The 24,090-nt window shown below is 39.3% G+C and overlaps 1 protein-coding gene across 1 annotated transcript in view; it reads right to left on the reverse strand.

The window, feature by feature from the left end:
• LOC136826821 (uncharacterized) overlaps positions 1-24,090 on the reverse strand; it is a 126,693-nt gene that overhangs the window by 16,506 nt on the left and 86,097 nt on the right.

Below are 24,090 nucleotides of genomic sequence, written 5' to 3' on the forward strand. Positions count from 1 at the left end.
ACGGGTGATCATAATGTCATTTTCACAATATACTTCATTAACTTTCATTCTTATCGGTAAATGACCTTGAAAATCCTGATTACAAGATAAGTTACAAGAATGTATAGGCCCATAATATTCAGGTTTCATTTTTACCTTTCTCCTCGAAATGATGCTATGAAAAATTAATCATTACTCTTAAGTCAGCCTCATCTCTGATGAAACATTTTAAAATGAAAACCCTCCTTCATGAATTTTGTACACGCACTATTCTTCCCACATGAGCTAATGATGAAAAACTGTCAACCTCTCCTGGTTTTAAGCAGAGCTACTTCATAGAACCTTTGAGACTTAGCAGTCCTTAGATGGTGCTCCTTTTCCTTATACCCACCTCTTCTTTCACATTTACTTTTCATTGTATATGCATACGATTCCTAATTCTGATGGAATATTAGAAAAAGAGTCAAGGACCCTTCTTTGCAGTTCAGCACAATCTGTTGCTTTTGTTTTCAAATGGGATTTTTTTCCAAATAAGAAAAATTTATGTTATGCTCTGCCTATCCCAGAGTTGCTTAATTGGTGATTTTAGTAGTTACTGCAAGCCATTCAACTTCCCTTGGTTTATTGCTTTTCACAGCTGCTATGAAACTGTTCATTGATTTGTAAATAAGAAACTTTGATACCGCTGCTTGCTTACTAACAGCCAACATCTCTACAGAAAGCATGTCTACAGGTAGACGAACAGGCTAATAAAACAGCAGGCGTAGAACCTCGATTTTTTTAGTCCCCTTGCCCGTTGGTTGCTTGTTATTATTTTTAATATCATTAACCATCTTACCATAAGAAACCCCTTGTGCATTCATGCATTTTCTCTGTGAGTAAAGCTCGGTGCACACGATGCTGTTCCTCGTGATAGTCTTCTAATGCCATCTCGTATGAGAATCGTACGCAAGACGAAGCACGCGAGAATATATGTAAATGGAATTTTATAAATAAAATGCAAAAATGTGAGTAGACACGCAGTATTAGACAAAAAGAGAGCATAGGCTTATAATTACTTTCACCAGCAATCATAAATCTCGCTCTGAAGGTTGAACTCGTGCGAGAAGCAACCAACATGTTAGAATATGTTCAATTCGATATTCAGGTCTAAATTCGGATGCTAAAACCTACACATACTGCAAATTCTCGGGCGAGATCTCGTCAAAGCAGAAAATTGAACGGGATTATAATAGTATCGTGTACACCCAGCTTAACTTCCACTACCAATACCATTATCCCAGGGTCTTGCCGATACTCTACAGGTATTTCCGCCAATGGCTAACACCTTTCACCTCTGGTATACAGAATTCCCAAAATATAGATATCCTGGGCCGACCTTTGGGATGGTATGTAACTAATCTACAACTGGATCGACAGTATGGCAAAAATACTGTAAAAATGGTACCGAGTATAAGATAAAAAAAAAATCCAGTTCAGACAAACCTAAAAGAACTTCATTTAATATAATTTTTCCTTAAAAGCAGCCAAGATTTATTCATCAAGCTGAATAAGGATTTCATAGCATAAAAGAGCAAACAAATTTAAGTGTAAAGGCGCTTTACCCCATTTTACTTACCTTTAAGTTCTGGTAGATCTAATTTTTTGGTAAAAATGAATGTTTCACCTTTCAGTTAATATGTACTCATCCTGGATCACAATAGCAAAATGTACTTATTCATAAATTATGAATCGCAAATGAAAATTACTTAATGAAAAGTGAAGAAGATTTTTAAGTTTTTTATAGAAAATTTAAGAAAATGCAAAATTCACTGCGGACAACTGGGAGATATGGTGAGAGACCAACAAACTTGGGGTGTGCACAAATATTTAAGACTTTGGTTTGGGGTGTTCCATTGATTTGACTTCTGGTGTTAGAGGTGAGATTTGTCCTTATTCACCTCGAAAAAAAGTATACGAGGGTATGACTGCTGCGAGTCGAAGCTAACACTATGTTTTGTGCTTTCATCAATATTCTTTTCTTGATGATGATATTGCAGTTCAGTAGCAGCAAGTAAAGATTCCACAATGGCTAAGAAGAAATATAGTTGGTAATTCACCGCCACATCTCACTTGGGGAATGAGATCCTTGCAGTTGCACCCTAATGTTAGATTGAGTGATGGTGCTAGTCTGGGCAGTAGTGGGATCTCAGCCCAGTTAAGCACTACTGAATTTTAATGGTTTCCCTTAGCACATTCTGTTTACATCTGTTGGGCATAACATGAAAGGTGATAGCCTATTTTCAACAACTGACAATGGTCTTCAGGACTCCATCACTTCTCCTAGCGCATGGAGTATCAAGGAAACGAATCAGACCGCACACATATCCAGGAAAAAAAAAGTGACTAATGATTACTGATGTGGAGACTAAGGAATCAGTCAAAGGAGTTCATGGAACTGGCATCCCAAAGTATGTAGGGTTTCTTGTAAACATGTCAAAATCAATATACTGGAAACAGACAGGTTTTGTACTCTACGAGTGATACATAAATGGTGAATAGGCATAATAGAAATAAAAGGAGAGACAGGAATCTGCCATGGTGGGCAAGGTATAGTTGCTATCACATACAATTTGCCTTTAATCTAACCCAGGACAAGCACCTCTGGCCACTGCATGAAGAATAGAAATCCTTTTGTCTAACAAGCCTAAAGTGCATAGACTTTTGCTCAACCTCTCATTTATATTAACATATTTTTCAAAGGTAGCCACAGCGTAGTTACCATGACGTGTACAAAAGTTATTTTTATTCCTTATAATTTTAAAACACATTAAGATTGATGTTACCCTACACACACACACACACACACACACACACACACACACACACACACACACATATATATATATATATATGCACATATCAGTTGACATCAAACTTAACATGTTTTAAAGTTATCAAAAATGGAAATCAGTTTTGTATTCATCCTGAATTTTTGTCACATACACCATGACCTTATGGTGTAAGCTACAATTGTCGTTTAAAATTAAATTCACTCAACCTCAGAATAACGTAAGCTGAAGGGGAATTTACAGTATAAATGATATGTAACCTGCCACCAGGGAGACCCGAACTCCCAAATGGTTGGAAAGCAATGACTTTTCAGTGATGGTAACCAATCGGCTGTCAAGAGAAACGTATTACTTATAAATTCCTCCCTGGTTATGTTAGTCTGAGGTTGAGTGACACATGGAATAATGCTTGCGAATATATATATATTTTCATGATATAGCCTTGTAATATGTATATCATTCCATGATTTTGATATATTTACTGTTCTAGTTATCATGTGTGCAATAATAATTGTTGGAATACCATATGCAGAGTAATGTCAGATCTTACAAGAATTAATAATATCTTTCTTGATAATAGAGTAGTAACTGGAGAGAGAGTTTAAGTTAAACCAGATGTTGTAGCTGTTATCGAAATTGCTTTGCTTTGAGTTGAGACCGGTGCTCATTTCCTGTTAGATTCGTGTGTTGACAAGCGGGAGATAACAGTCGAGTCATGTTTAGATTTCATTAAAAGCTTTGTCCCATACAATTTTCTGGTAAAGACGTGCACCTTTTTAAGAAATACGAACGAGTTGTTGCACTGCAGCACATGGCAATTGCGTCATATTTAAAATTACATTGCTCTGGTCACATGTTGTTCTGATCGCATCCCATACGATTTTCTGTTCGAGTCACGTACACCTTTTTGTGAGTAAAAGCACATGTCTCAATCGATTATGTCACGTTTTGTAAGATCGCAGTCCAAAACGTTTTGCCTTAATAATGACGTCATCTGATTGTTTCATTCCTAATTGGGATCATAAAAGTTTGCTCATTCTGATTTCAGAGACCTTTCGTGTGGTTCTCTCTCTCTTTCTCTCGCTTTCTTTCTTCAAAAGAGAGATTGTTAACGTAAAATATTTGTGGTCATTAATATTAGTTTTAGCTTTTGAGATCTGATAGTAGAAAGTGTATATATTCGTAACGGCACCTATCAAAAGTGTGTTTTGTGAATCTCAGGCAGCTACATTTTGGGTAATTTTACAAAAGTTTTCACAAGCTTATGTAAGGTAAAATAAATTTTACTTATTATTCCCCTGGTGTAATAAGGTATATTAAGGGATTTTTGCCTTAGTGAAACTGTTTTGCAAAATCTTTTGTGTATTTTTGTGTGTTCTTGTGTTTGCAATATCTTAATTTTTCACATTTTATATAGTGGTGATTTAACATTCATTTACTTAGCAATTTAAGTATTTCTTAATAATTTAACATTGCATTTACTGAGATTTTCTTTTCAAATCTTGAGTAATTCTTGATAGTTTAAACCTAGCTTGATTGATTTATTTTCTTGATAAATTAGCCTTTGTAATTTAACTCAAGAATTAATTAAATTTTCTGTTGCTTTCAAGTAATAGTAATTTTTTCAGATTGTGAATTCTAATTATAAATTTTGAATTAAAAAATAAATTATTTAAAATTTTTAAAAACAATGTTTCATTTAATAACCACCAGTGAACCAGTGAATATGATTAATTGTGTGCATAAGGCAAAGTGATATACATGTTTTATTCTTTTAGTTTTGCTGATGTGAATTAAGACCAGGGAAACAGTTAAAGTTGTTTGAAGGAGTGATGCCCTTATGCTTTAGCATATTTCTTGTTTAATTGTTGATACCTCACATTTGTTTTCATAAACTTAGAATGATTTCTCACATGAATAATAAGTTTGTTAAGGGATCACTGTTGCTTTTAGAGTACTCAGTTGTAATTCTACTGATATGAGAGTTCAGGTATCTGGTTGAAGTGAGGTAAAATTTTTAATTCTATGATTAGTTTTATAATAACAATATAATATATATATATATATATATATATATATATATATATATATATATATATATATATATATATATATATATATATATATATATATATATATATATATATATATATATATATATATATATATATATATATATATATATATATATATATATATATATATATATATATATATATATATACTAGCAAGAGGTGCACTATTCTGTGTGGGGCAGGAGAGCAGTTGAAGGACTCCCTGTTTAAACACGGCTGCTAGTTGTGAACTGGATCCTTTGTCGGGTATTTCAATGACCTCGTAGAAATCAATGTTGCAGTACCTCTGGTTATCATCACCATTAATAAATAATGTGGCTCCAATGGAATAAAAAACATAAAATTTCCAAGAAATTGATAAAATGGTAAAAATAAATTGATGATATGTTATAGATTTTCAAGAAAACCAGTTAACTCCACGAACTTCAAAATATCCTCTCTGTGATCCCTGGAAAGACGATAATTACCCTCTTCATCAATGAACTCTTAGAAGAAACGATTTCTCAAGTTCCCTAGGTTGGGGAACTGAGCCAGCGCAAAGTGCTGCACAGTGATTAATGTTAATAATACAAAATACACTTTCCCCTGAATGAATTCTTGGCATGGGAGAATTTTGATACAAACTAAGTGATGCAGAGTACAAAAAAAAAAAAAAAAATCTTTTAATCATTTGGAAAAGTTAAATAGAGTAATAAAGGCATGGGAAATCAAGCTGCAATTATTTTCTTATCATCTCTTCCAAGGAATCCTGCCTTCTCCTTCTAGAGAGGACACTCCCCTTCGAGGGTGCCCTAAAAGAACTGTCCTCCCTAAGGAGCCTTTGGCCCTCACCCTTGGGGGCCTCACCAAGCCTGCTTCCCCAGCCTGGCAGGAAACCTGCCTCCCTCCGAGGAAGTAGCTTCTGGGTCGGACCCTTCCTTTCAAGGCTGCCCTCAAGAGACTGGTGAGCCTTAGGGGCTTTCGGGGTTCATCCTTGAAGTTTTTGCGCCCTATCTAGGCCCACTTCCCCAGCCTGTCAGGATACCTGCCTTCCACCAAGGAAGCAGCCTTTGGGTCGGACCCCTCCCTTCAAGGCTACCCACAAGAGACTGGCAAGCTTTGTGGGTTTTTTGGCCTCATCCTTGAAGTTTTTGAGCCCTCTCTAGGCCTGCTTCCATAGCCTGGCAGAATATCTGCCTTCCTTTGAGGATGCAGCCTATGGGTTGGACCCTTTCCTTTAAGGCTCCCCCCAAGAGACTGGTGAGCCTTAGGGGCTTTTGGGATTCATTCTTGAAGTTCTTGGGCACTCTCCAGGCCCACTTCCCAAGCCTAGCCGGACACCTGCCTTCCTCCGAGGAGGCAGCCTCTGAGTCGGACCATTCCCTTCAAGGCTGCCATCAAGAGACTGGCAAGACTTGGGGGCTTTTGGAGCTCATCCTTGAAGTTTCTGCGCCCTCTCCAGGCACACTTCCCCAGCTTGACAGGATACCTGCCTTCCTCTGGGGATGAAGTCTCTGGGTCGGACCCTTCCCTTCAAGGCTGCCCTCAAGAGACTGGCAAGCCTTGGCGGCTTTTGGGGCTCATCCTTGAAGTTCTTGGGCCCTCTCCAGCCCCACTTCAGCAGCCTGGCAGGGTACCTTCCTTCCTCCAAGGAAGCAGCCTCTGGGTCAAACCCTTCCCTTCAAGGCTCCACCCAAGTCATTGGCAAGCCTTTGGGCCTTTTTGGCCTCATTCTTGCAGTTCTTGGGCCCTCTCTAGGTTGCTTCCCAATCCTGGTAGGATACCTGCCTTCCTCTGAGGAAGCAGCCTCTGGGTCGGACCCTTCCTTGAAGGCTCTCCTCAAGAGAATGGTGAGCTTTGGGGGCTTTTTGGCCTCATCCTTGAATTTCTTGGGCCCTCTCCAGGCCCACTTCCCCAGCCTGGCAGGATACCTGCCTTCCTCCAAGGAAGCAGCCTCTGGGTTGGATCCTTCCCATCAAGGCCAACCTCAAGAGGCTGGCAAGCCTTGGGGGCTTTTGGGCCTCATATATGAGGTGCTTCAGTCCTCTAAAGGCCTGCTACTCCAGCCTAGCAGAATATCTCCCTTCTTCCAAGGAAGAAGCCTCTGGGTCGGACCCTTCCCTTCAAGGCTGCCCACAAGAGACTGGTGAGCCTCGGGGGTTTTTGGGCCCAATCCGTGAGGTGCTTGGCCCCTCTCCAGGCCCACTTCCCCATCCTGGCAAGATATCTGCCTTCCTCTGAGGAAGCATCCTTTGGGTCGGACCCTTCCCGTCAATGCTGCCTTCAAGAGAATGGCGATCCTTGTGGGTTTTTTTACCTCTTCCTTGAAGTTCTTGGTCCCTCTCTAGGCCTGCTTCCCCAGTCTGGCAGGATACCTGCCTTCCTCCGAGGAAGCAGCCTCTGTGTCAGTCCCATCCCTTCAAGGCTCACCCTCAAGAGACTGGCAAGCCTTGGGGGCTTTTGAACCCCATCTTTGAGGTGTTTGGGCCCTCTAAAGGCCTGCTACCTAAGGCTGGCATGATATCTGCCTTCCTCTGAGGAAGCTGCCTCTGGGTCGGACCCTTCCCCTCAAGGCTGCCCTCAAGAGACTGGCAAGCCTTGGGTACTTTTGGGGCTCATCCTTGAAGTTCTTGGGACCTCTCCAGGCCTGCTTCACAAGCCTTGAAGGATACCTGCCTTCTTCCATAGAAGCAGCCTCTGGGTCTAACCCTTCCCTTCAAAGTTGACCTGAAGATTCTGGTGAGCCTTGTGGGCTTTTTGGCCTCATCCTTGAAATTTTGGGTTCCACTCTAGGCCCGCTAACCCAGCCTGGCAGGATACCTGCCTTCCTCTGAGGAAGCAGCCTCTGGGTCAGGCCCATCCCTTCAAGGCTCACCCTCAAGAGACTGGCGAGCCTTAGGGGCTTTTGAACCCCATCTATGAGGTGCTTGGGCCCTCTAAAGGCATTCTACCTCAGCTGGCATGATATCTGCCTTCCTCTGAGGAAGCTGCCTCTAGGTCAGACCCTTCCCTTCAAGGCCGCCCTCAGAAGACTGGCAAACCATGGGTGCTTTTGGGGCTCATCCTTGAAGTTCTTGGGACCTCTACAGGCCTGCTTCACAAGTCTGGCAGGATACCTGCCTTCTTCCGTAGCAGCAGCCTCTGGTTCTAACCCTTCCCTTCAAGGTTGACCTCAAGATTCTGGTGAGCCTTGTGGGCTTTTTGGCCTCATCCTTGAAGTTTTTGGGTTCCACTCTAGGCCCTCTTCCCCAGCCTGGCAGGATACCCACCTTCCACAGAAAGAAGAGCCTCTGAGTTGTACCCTTCCCTTCAAGGCCACCCTCTAGAGACTGGCAAGCCTTAGGGGCTTTTGGGGCTCATCCTTGAAGTTTCTGGGCCCTCTCTAGGCCCACTTCCTCAGCCTGGCAGGATACCTGTCTTCCTCCAAGAAAGCAGTGTCTGGCTCGCACCTTTCCTTTCAAGGTTGCCCTCAAGAGACTAGCAAGCCTTGCAGGCTTTTTGGCCTTATCCTGGAAGTTCATGGACCCTCTCCTGGCCCATTTCCCCAGCCTGACAGGATACCTGCCTTCTTCAATGGAAGCAGCCTCTGGGTCGAACCGTTCCCTTCAAGGCTCCACCCAAGTGACTGGCAAGCCTTCGGGGCTTTTTGGCCTCATCCTTGTAGTTCTTGGGCCCTCTCCAGGTCGCTTTCTAAGCCTTGCAGGATACCTACCTTCCTCTGAGGTTGCAGCGTCTGAGTCTGACCCTTCCTTCAAGGCACCCCTCAAGAGAATGGTGAGCTTTGGGGGCTTTTTGGCCCCATCCTTGAAGTTCTTGGTCCCTCTCCATTTCTGCTTCCTCAGCCTGGCAGGATACCCACCTTCCTACAAGGAAGCAGACTCTGGATCACATCCTTCCCTTCAAGGCCACCCTCAAGAGCCTGGCAAGTCTTGGGGGCTTTTGGGCCTCATCTATGATGTGCTTTGGCCCTCTAAAGGCCTGTTACCCCAGCCTGGCATGATATCTGCCTTCTTCTGAGGAAGCTGCCTCTGGGTCGGTCCCTTCCCTTCAAGGCTCCCCTCAAGAGACTGGTGAGTCTTAGGGGCTTTTGGGGCTCATCCTTGAAGTTCTTGGGGCCTCTCCAGGCCTGCTTCCCAAGCCTGGCAGGATATCTGCCTACCTTCGAGGAAGCACCCTCTGGTTAGGACCCTTCCCTTCAAAGCTGCCCTCAAGATTCTGGTGAGCCTTGGGGGCTTTTTGGCCTCATCCTTGAAGTTTCTTGGGTTCCTCTCTAAGCCCGATGTCCCCATTCTGGCAAAATACCTGGCTTCCTCCGAGAAAGTATCCTTTGGGTCAGGCCCTTCCCTTCAAGACTCCCCTCAAGAGACTGGCAAGTTTCGGGGCTTTTGGGCCCCATCTATGATTTGCTTGGGCCCTCTAAAGGCCCACTACCCCAGCCTGGCATGATATCTGCCTTCCTCTAAGGAAGTTGCCTCTGGTCTGACCTTTCCCTTCAAGGTTCCCGTCAAGAGACTGGCAAGTCTTGGGGGCTTGAAGTTCTTTGGCCCTCTCCTGGCCTGCTTCGCAAGCCTGGCAGGATACATGCCTTCCTTCATGGAAGCAGCCTCTGGGTTGGACTCTTTCCTTTAAGGCTGCCCTCAAGATTCTGGTGGGCCTTGGGGGCTATTTGGCACATCCTTGAAGTTCTTGGTGTCTCTCCAGGTCTGCTTCACAAGCCTGGCAGGATACCTGCCTCCTTCCATGGAAGCAGCCTATGGGTCCAGCCCTTCCCTTCAAGGGTGTCCTCAAGATTCTGGTGAGCCTTGGGTGCTTTTTGGCCTCATCCTTGTAGTTTTTAGGCTCCTCTCTAGGCCCGCTTCCCCAGCCTGGCAGGATACCTGCCTTCTACTGAAAGAAGCAGCCTCTGAGTTGGCCTTTTCCCTTCAAGGCCACCCTCAAGAGACTGGCAAGCCTTGGGGGCTTTTGGGGCTCATCCTTGATGTTTTTGTGCCCTCTCCAGGCCCACTTCCTCAGCCTGGCAGGATACCTGCCTTCCTCCAAGAAAGCAGCCTCTGGGTCAGACCCTTCCTTTCAAGGCTGCTCTCAAGAGACTGGCGAGCCTTGCAGTCTTTTTGGCCTCATCGTCGAAGTTTGTGGACCCTCTCCAGACCCATTTCCCCAGCCTGACAGGATACCTGCCTCCCTCCGAGGAAGCAGCCTCTGGGTCGAACCATTTCCTTCAAGGCTCCACCCAAGTGACTGGCAAGCCTTCAGGGCTTTTTGGCCTCAATCTTGCAGTTCTTGGGCCCTCTCCAGGTCGCTTCCCAAGCCTTGTAGGATTTCTGCCTTCCTCCGAGGACGCAGCATCTGGGTCGGACACTTCCTTCAAGGCTCCCCTCAAGAGACTGGCGAGCTTTGGGGGCTTTTTGGTCTAAGCCTTGAAGGTTTTGGGCCCTCTCCAAGCCCACATCCCCAGCCTGGCTGGATACCTGCCTTCCTCCAAGGAAGCAGCCGCTGGATTGGATCCTTACCTGCAAGGCCACCCTCAAGAGGCTGGCAAGCCTTGGGAGCTTTTGGGCCTCATCTATGAGGTGCTTGGGTCCTCTAAAGGCCTGTTACCCCAGTCTGGCATAATATCTGCCTTCTTCTGTGGAAGATGCCTCTAGGTTGGTCCCTTCCATTTAAGGCTCCCCTCAAGAGAATGGTGAGCCTTAGGTGCTTTTGGGGCTCATCCTTGAAATTCTTTGGCTCTCTTCAGGCCTGCTTCCCAGCCCTGCCAGGATACCTGCCTTCCTCTGAGGAAGCACCCTCTGGGTCAGACCCTTCCCTTCAAGGCTCCCCTCAAGATTCTGGTGAGTCTTAGGGGCTTTTTGGCCTCATCCATGAAGTTTCTTGGGTTCCTCTCTAAGCCCACTTCCCCATCCTAGCAAGATACCGGCTTCATCTGAGGAAGCAGCATCTGAGTCGGACCATTCCCTTCAAGGCTGCCCTCAAGAGACTGGCAAGCCTTGAGGGCTTTTGGAGCTCATCCTTGAAGTTTCTGCGCCCTCTCCAGGCCCACTTCCCCAGCCTGACAGGATACCTGCCTTCCTCCGGGGAAGAAGTCTCTGGGTCGTACCCTTCCTTTCAAGGCTGCCCTCAAGAGACTGGCAAGCCTTGGCGGCTTTTGGGGCTCATCCTTGAAGTTCTTGGGCCCTCTCCAGCCCCACTTCAGCAGCCTGGCAGGGTACCTTCCTTCCTCCAAGGAAGCAGCCTCTGGGTCGAACCCTTCCTTCAAGGCTCCACCCAAGTGATTGGCAAGCCTTTGGGCCTTTTTGGCCTCATTCTTGCAGTTCTTGTGCCCTCTCCAGGTTGCTTCCCAATCCTGGTAGGATACCTGCCTTCCTCTGAGGAAGCAGCCTCTGGGTCGGACCCTTCCTTGAAGGCTCACCTCAAGAGAATGGTGAGCTTTGGGGGCTTTTTGGCCTTATCCTTGAAGTTCTTGGGCCCTCTCCAGGCCCACTTCCCCAGGCAGGATACCTGCCTTCCTCCAAGGAAGCAGCCTCTGGGTTGGATCCTTCCCATCAAGGCCAACCTCAAGAGGCTGGCAAGCCTTGGGGGCTTTTGGGCCTCATATATGAGGTGCTTCAGTCCTCTAAAGGCCTGCTACTCCAGCCTAGCAGAATATCTCCCTTCCTCCAAGGAAGAAGCCTCTGGGTCGGACCTTTCCCTTCAAGGCTGCCCACAAGAGACTGGTGAGCCTCGGGGGTTTTTGGGCCTAATCCGTGAGGTGCTTGGCCCCTCTCCAGGCCCACTTCCCCATCCTGGCAAGATATCTGCCTTCCTCTGAGGAAGCATCCTTTGGGTCGGACCCTTCCCATCAATGCTGCCTTCAAGAGAATGGCGATCCTTGTGGGTTTTTTTACCTCATCCTTGAAGTTCTTGGTCCCTCTCTAGGCCTGCTTCCCCAGTCTGGCAGGATACCTGCCTTCCTCCGAGGAAGCAGATTCTGTAACATATAAGAAAATATATTATTTCCGAGGTAGAGCAAATTGGATATTAAAGGACGTTTGTAGCTTTCTGATTGTATATGAATCACGGCGATGTGATAAATAGTCATAATATGGCTACTTGCGACAAACGCACTACACGGTCAACATGGCAGAGGTGGGTGGATATCGTCTCCAAATGCAAAACACCTGAGTTCGACGGGGGTGAGTTGATGGGAGGCGATATTCACTTATACCTCTCTTGTGGCCGACTGGGTTAGTGCGTCCCTGTAGTCCTGAGTCTCGTCCGTCGCTGGTTCGACCCCACGGGACGGTGGACTTATTATCAACTAAAAATTCCCCTTCGGTAAACATATATGAAAATATATTATTTCCGAGGTAGATATAATTGGATATTAAAAGGACGTTTGTAGCTTTCTGATTGTATATGAATCACGGTGATGTGATAAATAGTCAGTCATATATATATATATATATATATATATATATATATATATATATATATATATATATATATATATATATATATATATATATATATATATATATATATATATATATATATATATATATATATATATATATATATATATATATATATATATATATATATATATATATATATATATATATATATATATATGTATATATATATGTATATATATATATATATATATATATATATATATATATATATATATATATATATATATATATATATATATATATATATATATATATATATATATATATATATATATATATATATATATATATATATATATATATATATATATATATATATATATATATATATATATATATATATATATATATATATATATATATATATATATATATATATATATATATATATATATATATATATATATATATATATATATATATATATATATATATATATATATATACTTACATGTATAATCCCTGTATATATATTAACATTACCTAATTCTTCCAGAGCTCATCTCCGTGAAATTATGTTCACGATATCATCGACCGAAACTTTCACTCCATATGGTTTAAATGTATGATCTTTTAAATGTTATGTTCTTACAAGTCCTTATAAATATAAAACGAAGTAGTGACGTGTGTGTGTGTGTATATATGTATATATATATATATATATATATATATATATATATATATATATATATATATATATATATATATATATATATATATATATATATATATATATATATATATATATATATATATATATATATATATGAAATTTTATCACAATCCCGTGATCTATATACAATCATGAAGCTAAAGTGTGTTTAGTATCAAATTCATGTTACTCATATAAATATAAAACGGAGAATTGTGTGAAGGGGAATTTATAAGTGATAAATATATATATTGGATATCGTCGGGACACAAAACCCTGACACTAAAACCTATTTCAGCGACTCAGATAAAGAGCGTTACCCATTGAGCTATCAAGAGAGGTATAAGTCTTTGCTGAGTAGGCTGTACTGTTGTTACCCGTCGTGAGAGGGGAAATTGTACTTAGCCTCGGCAATGACCCACCTCCGCCATGACAGTTCATTGGTACGTTTGGAACATGCAGCTCTTATTATGAAATTTTTTATCACAACGTGATTTATATACAATCATGAAGCTACAAATGTCGCTTAATATCAAATTCACCCTACCTCGGGAATATCTCCGAAGGAGAATTGTCGCCGAAGGAAATTTATATAAGTGATAAATGAATTGGTATCGTCGGGACAACCCTTGACATGATTCAGCGACTCCAGTAGACGTCACCCATTGAGCTATCAAGAGAGGTATAAGTCTTTGCCGAGTAGGCTGTACTGTTTTTACCCGTCGTGAGCGGGGAAATTGTACTTAGCCTCGGCAATGACCCACCTCCGCCATGACAGTTCATTATTACGTTTGGAACATGCAGCTCTTATTATGAATTTTTTTATCACACCGTGATTTATATACAATCATGAAGCTACAAATGTCATTTGATATCATATTCACGTTACCTCGGGAATATCTCCGACGGAGAATTGTCGCCGAAGGGGAATTTATATAAGTGAGAAATGAATTGGTACCGTCCGGACACGAACCCTTGACACGAAACCTATTCAGCGACTCCAGTAGACATTACACATTGAGCTATCAAGAGAGGTATAAGTCTTTGCCGAGTAGGCTGTACTGTTTTACCCGTTGTGGCGGGAAATTGTACTAGCCTCGGCAATGACCCACCTCCGCCATGACAGTTCATTGGCACGTTTTGGAACACGCCAGCTCTTATTATGAAATTTTTATCTCACCGTGATTTATATACAATCATGAAGCTACAAATGTCGCTTAATATCAAATTCACACTACCTCGGGAGTATCTCCAACAGAGAATTGTCTACTGGAGTCGCTGAATAGGTTTCGTGTCAAGGGTTCATGTCCCAACAATACCAATTCATTTATCACTTATATAAATTCCCCTTCGGCAACAATTCTCCGTCGGAGATATTCCCGAGGTAGCGTGAATTTGATATTAAGCGACATTTGTAGCTTCATGATTGTATATAAATCATGGTGTGATAAAAAATTTCATAATAAGAGCTGCATGTTCCAAACATACCAATGAACTGTCATGGTGGAGGTGGGTCATTGCCGAGGCTAAGTACAGTTTCCCTGCTCACGATGGGTAAAAACAGTACAGCCTACTCGGCAAAGACTTATACCTCTCTTGATAGCTCAATGGGTAACGTCTATGGAGTCACTGAATAGGTTTCGTCTCAAGGGTTCGTGTCCCGATGATACCAATTCATTTGTCACTTATATAAATTCCCTTCGGCGACAATTCTCCGTCAGAGATATTCCTGAGGTAGCGTGAATTTGATATTAAGCGACATTTGTAGCTTCATGATTGTATATAAATCACGGTGGGATAAAAAATTCATAATAAGAGCTGCGTGTTCCAAACGTACCAATGAGCTGTCATGGTGAGGTGGGTTTTTGTGTTTGCCAAAACATTGGCAATTTTTAACGACAGGTAAAAACAGTACAGCTTATTTGCCAAAGACTTATAACTCTCTTGATAGCTCAATGGGTAACGTCTACTGGAGTTGCTGAATAGGTTTCGTGTCATTAGGGTCTGCCATTGTCAATGATGATACCAATTAATTTTTCACTTATATGTTTTTCTTAATCCTCAGACAATAAACTCATGAGATATTCCATCTTTAGGTATTTTCGTGAATTTGATATTCCAGTGCATTTGTAACTCCCTCATGATTATATATATATATATAGGATATATATATATATATATATATATATATATATATATATATATATATATATATATATATATATATATATGAACTATATATATATTTTGTCGAGGAACATGTGGAAGAAATTTATTATTTTGCAAGTTTTGACAATAAAACATTGGCAATCTATCAAAGAGTAAACTGCCAGGAGTCCGCTTGCTATGTTTTGGACTTAAACTGAGTTCTCTGCAAGAGACTGCAAATGCCGACTTAATAATTGTGGAATCTTGGTAGGGAATCGAATATTATAAGTCTGCCATTTTCAATGATTTTGCCAGCCATTACATATTGTTTAAAATTATATGTTTTTTTTTCTTAATCCTCAGACTTAAACTCATGGTATGATTCCATTTTTGCTATTTTCCTTTTTCATAGAGTTTCCAGGTGCTGCTGTCCACAACTCCCTCATGTGATAAACATTCTATGAACAGTAGGATATGCGCATGATTCAAGTACTTGGCTTAACAACGAAATTACTCTTGTACTGGAAAGAATTCGTGGCTGGGAAGGTGTGGCTGTAGCTGCGCTTAGATCATACTTTACCTGAACTCTAAATTTACAACAGATATAACAATACAAAAATATCCTTTGAATAAATGCATCATTATTGATTTTTATTAGTTAAGTAATAATTTCGTTCCAATTCACATTAAGCATAATTTTCAGTGCTTGTAATTTATTGCATAGTGAATAATAAATAAAATTCAAGCATAAGTTCCCTCACTGAGAAGCAAAATCAAGGAACAGAAATAAATTTTCAGAAGAAAGCAAACGACATAAACGGCACATAGGAAGTATTTCAGTTTTTTTTTTTTTTTTTTTTTTTTTTTTCACATACAGCGGGCCCATGGATGATCAATGACATTTTTCTTCTTAGAGTTTTTGTTAACAAGAGATTTGTTTCTTTTTGCCTTTTCTTAAAAGGTTTTTTGCATTAATTTCACTTTCAACTTTTCATTTAAAATAAAGCTGTCTAAAGCAATTATTTCCATTATTGTAATTTTTAAATATCAATGGATTTACGCACCTCCTTCCAAATCTGGCGTCGTAGAGTGAAGGCTTTCAACTCATGTTGTTTAATTATATGAACGTGTGTGAGCTCTGAAAAATGCTAGATCAAGGTATCTGATTTAATAATTTCTCGCTCTTCCTCTTCTTTGTGCTTATGACTGTAATGCAAAATTAAAATGCGCTAATGGATGCACTTATATTTTTAAAATGCATAATTCTCTAAATATGACCCTTCGTGGTAAATACGATGAAAGTGAAGTATGTCAGAATATGAAATCAGAAGATATACTGGCTTGTAAAATCTGAGACAAAGTATATGTTTCCATAGCTGTCAAATATTTGTTTATGGGCGAAAAGACGTAGAATTCAAAGTAAAAAAAGTTATATGTGCCATACTGTAGGACAGAGAAAGGGCTGTGAATACAATGTAAAGGGGCTGAGTTTAAACAGAAGATATTGTCTAAAAACATTGGAAATGTTTGCAAGCTGAGGACTCTGAAACCGCTAATTAGCATTTATTGTTAGGTTATTCAGGTTTATAAAACCAAGAAAACGGAGGCAAGAATGTCTGTAGAAATGGGGGAGGAATAGGAATTGAGTGATCCCTATTAGGTATTAGGTAGAGAAATTAACGTAATATAAAATGACGGATTTAAGAAAAGTTGAGTCACACAATAAATGAAGTATGAAAAGTAGCTGTGTCCCAGAAAAAGTTTTGAAAGGAATAATTATCAGTGCAAACCATCTGTGAGCGCCTGAAGGTACAGTTAAGACAGCTATCTTCTTGGATTTACAACGAGGAAGCTGACGGCGAATATGAAGGAAAAATTGTGGAGGCTTTTTAGACGAAATGACGGCATAGTCACTTGTGAAGCAAGACGGTCTGCGAAGTTGAAAGATACACAATGCACACGGGAAGGAGGGATAAACACTTGGTAGAAGTGACAAGATGGATCAAAATGTTTTGAACTGTTTTGTGCCTTGTGTAAAGAATGGGAGACAAGACTGCGAAAAGTAATCAAATTCTGGAGTTGTTGAGTGGACGTCAGAGAGAGAGAGAGAAATAATTAGAGTGTAATATGAGTTGGAGTGCCTGGACCTTAATATCAAGGAGGTTCAATTTTGCATAAAAAACAGACGTGGGTGGCATAATGGGTGTAAGGAAGGTTGACGTGTTGTAAACGTATGAAGTATTTCCTGAATAGTTATCTTTTCGTTGACTTAGCAGTTAAATGATGAGTATGGTAGAGACTAATGTGCAGTTCTCACTTAGATCAGTCATTTGTCAGGATTACAGTTTATTAACAAAGAGAAATTTATTAATTGCTCATCATTTTTATGGACAGAGTGATGCAACAAGTCAGTGAAAGGACCGTAGATGTAGTTACAGAGATGTGAGACAAGACGTTGGGCCATTTAAAAATATGAAATGGCTGTGGTTTCATTGTACAGCACTGAATCCTGAGAGTGAAGAGAAACTTCAGAAACTAATGAGCTGTTTTTAAATTGTTTCCAGAAGTAGAAAATTGAGACGCAATGTGAAAAATGTAAGATTTTGATGGTAAATGGAAACCAAAAAGTTCATTCAAGGAATGTTCATACAGTTATTGGGGAATGAGCATCAAGGATGGTGTGATTATAAGCGAAGAGCCAAGTAGCAGAACCCATGAAGTAAGGAAAGCAGCAAGGCAGGAGTGTGTTTTCAAGTTTAGAAAAGTATTTGACTTATCTATGGAAGCCAAAGTTCAAATGTTTGAATGGAGTGTTAAAGTATGGATAAGGAAGTGGTAGAAAGGTTAGCGTTAGTGCAAGAGTAGCTCAGAGTGAAATGAAATGGTTTGGCCATGTGGAAGAAATGAACGGTGATAGTCTAGTGAAATGAGTACACTATTCGGAAGTTTTTTGAAGAGAGAAAGGCCTAGAAAGCATTGGACACATTGCATGCAAGAGGTAAGGGAAAGGAAGGGCTTTTACATTGAGGAAATGCAACTGTACATGCAAGATAAAGGTGCAACGGTGCAGTGTTTGTGTGTGCGTGTATTAGGAGGTAGTGCACGATGCTAATGAGTCGTCTCTGTAGGAACATTAAATGACGAATGGCGTGGAATTTTTCTGCACGTGTTTTCTCAATGATTTCGCAGCTAGAATAGGAATGTCAGTAACTGCTGTGATGTTTTTTTATTTTATTTCTGGAACTATAAAATTTTAGGAAAACGGACTTATCATTGAGGAAATATATATACTTGTACAGTATTATGTAGAGCTAAAGAATGACCTTATGTTTTCAAAAAATTCAGTGATGAGTGGACGTCACTGTCTTGAGCATGGAATTCATCGAGATTTTCTGGTTCAGTCCTTCATGTCACTGTTAATGGTGAATTTCATAGGCTACATTTAGTTTGGAGAAATACTGGTATATGGTAATAAGGACTTATACCAAGTAATGCTATTGCTTAGTGTCTCAGCTGCAAATAAATCCCTGAATTATCCAGGCTAGCAGTTTCAAATCATACGCTTGTGGGTTATGTGTGGGAGCTCGCTCACGGAGTCGCTGCGAGATATTTCAGAAATGTCATGTTATTATTACAATCCTAAATTTAAGGGGCTGATGCAAGGTCGCACTGTGAAGAAAATACATCCAACTGACACGACACAAACTAGTACCTGAGTTTCGGGAACAGCTATTAAATATCAACATGGAACAGAAAATGAGTGCGGCTGTAATTAGTTGGATTCCGATATTCAAAAAACCTGTAGTGAGCAACAGGTTCCCTCATCCGACTAGTAATAAGTTTTGTTTAATTATCAAACACACACACACAGACACGCACACACATACATATATATATATATATATATATATATATATATATATATATATATATATATATATATATATATATATATATATATATATATATATATATATATATATATATATATATATATATATATATATATATATATATATATATATATATATATATATATATATATATATATATATATATATGTATATATATATATACATTTTTTGTGAGTTTAGGTTACAAGTTTCTTTTTTTTTAGCAGGTTAACCTAATCAACGGAATGGCGCGGGAGAAAAGAACGTAGTAAACCTAAGTAGTTACGAAGAAAAGAAGTTTGTTAACGAATACTCTAAATATTATCTCATAGGCTATTGTTTTTTATTTAACCTATGGATATCAAAGGTCCTGTTTTTCCTTATATGATGTTTAAAACAATCATTACAGTGCACTGTTTTTTAATGCGTTGGTAAGCAATTTCCAGAAAGTTTTTGGAAAGTGTCAACCGACTTCTCGGATTTGAATTGACTTTCTTGATATTTGAAATTCAAATAAAAATTTATTTTGCTGTTAAAATATATTGATTTATTTAAAGGCACCTAAAGAGAACTTTACTTGATCCAGATTGATTGCAATATATGTAATATACTGTAAATGTATATCGGTCGAAAGGTCTTGAAACCTCAAGAATGTTAGCTTGATATACGCTGTGCTGGTCTTTTATTATTAAAATATCTAGAAAAAATAATTTCCACCTTTTTTCCATTTAGTGTTATACCTAAAGAAGTAACCGGTCCATTTAGTACACTAGAAACAATCTCCGGCTATCATCCCAAAATATGAAGATATATCATCAGCACATCTTAGCAAGATTATGACCTGAGGTTTCACAGGCTACTGAATTTTTTTGTTGCTAGAATTCCATGTACAGATTTGCCTAGGAAAGGTGGACGGTTCATATACTACAAGAGAATATTTATAGGGAAATGACTGTTGTCACATAGCTTCAGCCTCCTTACTTTCCTAACTTTTTTTGCAATGTGATCTGCGTTATTCATTAAGAAGCACGTCTTAAAAAACTTTTAGATAAAATCCCTTATGCGTTTCACATAGGCAAATGCAAAGTTGCTTCATAAAAATACATGCAAGCCCTCTGAATAGCCTCAACAGAAAAGACAACATTTTTGAGATGACGAAACGTTGGAGATTCGGTCTTCATGCATCTAGTGAAGATTATAGAAATAGGCGGGAGAGCTTCATTATTTTGAATGATTTCTGCAAGTCAGTATTATTTTCATTTCCGATGTGCAAAGACCATCGTTTAAGGATCTTTTGTAACTCATTTATTTCTTCGACATTTAAAATACCCTGAGCCTTGCTGATGCATATGTGATGACAAGCAGAATTTCAGCCGTCTTCCTTCAAATATTTTGTATGATTAGCTCGTCATGCTAAAATCATCATAATAAGACCTCTCAGAAACTCCCTCGGGGAGGGAAAGAGGAGGACGGTATTGCATCGTCCCAAGGGTGTCTTTGATGCAAAGTTCTTTCCTGAAATATATAAATTTTTTTTCAATTACTGTCAAAGCCAGTCATGTCATCAGAGATCCTTTTGGAGTCTTCACCACTTTTACAGCGAAAATTTATACACAGAATTCCCTATTTTGAGGCAGGGGAATATTTTAATAAAAATGGTTAGCAGATTTTCTATCCCTTTCCTTGGTATATTCTCATCTACCGATATACATTAAGAGGAGAGTTAAAAAAAAAAAATAAAAAATAAACACCGCAACTCATTTCAAACTGTTTTAAAATGGGAAAAAAGAGACAAATAAAATTGACTACGTATCTCCTGCAAGCAGCAAGCAAATAGAAATTATCTAGAAAATAAACAGTGATCATCCAAGATCTGAGAACTAGCTTTTTTTTTATAATGCAGCAATCGTCAGGAAACGCTCTGAATACAAGTAGTGTCACTTCTGATTTTTTCCTACGATTAGCGTGCATGTTTAGTTCTTTTTATAAGTAGAGCACGTGATACTTATTAACACTGAGGTCTAGAGTATATAAGAAAATTCAGGCACTGAACTCGGTCTGTAACCTAAAGCAGTTCGAGTAAGAGTCACAGTTCAAAACGCTTTTCTCCCAGCTTCCACTTTAAGCGGCAGATGCAACAATATTGATGTTGAGTAATTTAACCGCCTCTAGGTAAACCTATTGTTTTGTTTGCGCTATCAGTTTCATAAAGAACAGATTTTCTCTTTCTTTTCTTTAACCGAATTCATTTCGATATTTTACAAAAGTATTTTCAAGAATGACTTGGCATTTCACATCTATTCACATTTTTCTGGAATGCTTGGAAGAATATTCATTCGCAAAAGTTATCTTGCCAAAGCAAGCCGTAATGAAGACTGATGGCTAAGAATTCTTATTTTAGGACTTCCAATTCCCGGGTAAACAGACCATTCTGCTGACTCATTCAAAATAATCATAAACGTAAATGCGCGGTTCTTTCTTCTGAGAATATAGCCGTGAACTTTCATATGTCTTGTCCTGTTTTTGTGCTAAGAAGTTCTGGAGAAAGTGAAAAGACCGCGGGAAATGGATAGAGAGAGAAAAAAAAAGGAAGAGAGAGAGATTTCATCTTCATTTAAAGATGAAATATAACAGGGCTAACATCTGACTTGCCCTACCAACTACAGATAGGAAAAAAGCTTTAGCAAAAATAATTTTACTGCAGACAACAGCAATAAAAAGTAAAATAACAGTGGCTCCAAAAAGTTACAATGACAAAGCAAACACCTTATGAAGCCATTTCGAGTTTTACATCTTTGCAAGGAAATAAATCGTGCACAATTGCATTTTTATTCACGAATTTTTTGAAAATTTTTATAATATATTTGAAAGTTTTGCTTCATTTGTGAACTACACAAATAATACGTATGATAAGCTAGAACTCTTACATACATACATACACATATATATATATATATATATATATATATATATATATATATATATATATATATATATATATATATATATATATATATATATATATATATATATATATATATATATATATATATATATATATATATATATATATATATATATATATATATATATATATATATATTATCACACATGAAAAAGTGTTTTCGTTCTTTTATTTATTTATTTATCAGGTCACGCAGTCGGTATAATTACTGCTTGTTGATAATTGGGTGCTGTTTGCTTGCTGGAGTGTTTTGCGGCGTTAAGGAGGATAGTTGTAATCCAATGATTTTTTCCTTTACATGGTGAAGTGGAGGCAAAGATAGAGACTTTCAGAACCAGCTTAAGTTTGCCGAGTTAGTGATCCTCTGAATGCTAAAGACGTTAGGGATTACCTCTGAGAGGATCGCTGCAATGGTGTGTTTGTAGTGTCTTCCTTTACTCGCCACCACCACCTGCTTGTGGAGTTTTCTACACATTGCTACTGTCTCGCCCTTTAGACATTCTTCATCTGCTAATGCATGGACTTTTGACTTCGAGGTGTAGCCACGGTTTCATCGCATTCCCAGTACCACCTTCGTTCCTCAACTGGACGATTGGAACATCAGTTCATCTACGATTGACACATGACAAACTCGGGAGAGGATATCAGCCTTTAAATGACCATTTTTCAGCGCCTTGGACCCTCGCTGCTGCTACTGCAACTCCATTTATAAGACCCCTCAAGGAGTTAAGTATTGGAATTAGCAACTGTCCCGCAGTTTTAGAGCTGCGGCATCATTCAATTGCGAAGGGGTATTCAGTTCTTGCTGCGGTGGCCTGATACTCGTGTCAACTGTTATTCAATTAGTATATATTTATTTTAAATAAATGTTTATATATATATATATATATATATATATATATATATATATATATATATATATATATATATATATATATATATATATATATATATATATATATATATTTATATATTTGTATCATACTCCCTCACTGTCCTTTGCCATCATTGATTATTTAAGTAATATCATATTGTGGCTGGTTATAGAGTTCTAAAGATTTAGTTTTTTTATGTAATGGCTTTAGTCAAAATTAGAAAGAGCCTGCCTTAGTAAAAAAAGTTAAGAAGGCTGTTAAGTCGTGACATAAATTGGCAACCATGACAGGATGGCAAATGGTCAGTGCGGTAGTGTGTGAATAGGTAAAATTTTCTTTTCATATATTTCAGGGCACTTTAATAGTTTTTTGTGTTTTGAGTAATTATTGCTAGTTTAATGAAATGTCTACTTTAGTCGAGTTAACTGCCGTTGGTGAGAAGCTTGGATTGTCAGGTTTTGACTTAGCAAATTTCATTAAAGAGTAACAGGAGCTCGAACGTGCTAAACGAGCACAGCAGAGAGAAGCTGAAAAAAGCAGGTAGAAGCTGAAAAAGCCATCTTGGCTGAGAAGAGAGCTCTTATGGAAGCTGACAGAGAAAGGCTTGAAGAACAAAGTAAAACTCTTCAGTTGGAGATAACTTTAAAGTCGTCAAAGTCCGACGAAACTTCTGTGAGTGGTGCTGTTCCGGGTAAGTTCAGTGATAAATGGGGAACTAAGCTAATTCCTAAGTTTAGCTCGTTAGATGTTGGTAAAATTTTCTTAGCTTTTGAGAAAGTAGCCCATCAGTTAGCTTGGCCTAAGGAGCTCTGGGCTGTGTTAGTGCAGTCTGCATTCTTTGGAAAGGCACAAGTAGTTTATGCAGCTCTAAGTGCAGAAGATTCCAATGATTATGACACCGTGAAAAAGGCAGCTTTAAATGCATACCAGCTAATCCCAGAAGCTTACTGGCAAAAATTCAGGTCCTGGCATAAAATGTTTAACCAAACATTTGTAGAATGGGCATGCCAGAAAGCAGTTGAATTTGATGAGTGGTTGGCTGCAGAGGAAGTAACTACATTTGTCGAGTTATGAGAACTGGCTTTGTTAGAAGATTTTAAAAATAACATTCCCAAAATATTTTGTATCCATATTGAAGAATTTCATATTGGTAATGTGAATAAGGCAGCAAAGGTAGCAGACAGGTTCGTTTTGTCACATAAGCAATAAGGTAAGAAGAAGACTCATTTGGAAGCAGGT

The sequence above is a fragment of the Macrobrachium rosenbergii genome, chromosome 41, assembly GCF_040412425.1.
Source record: "Macrobrachium rosenbergii isolate ZJJX-2024 chromosome 41, ASM4041242v1, whole genome shotgun sequence".
Classification (NCBI taxonomy): domain Eukaryota; kingdom Metazoa; phylum Arthropoda; class Malacostraca; order Decapoda; family Palaemonidae; genus Macrobrachium; species Macrobrachium rosenbergii.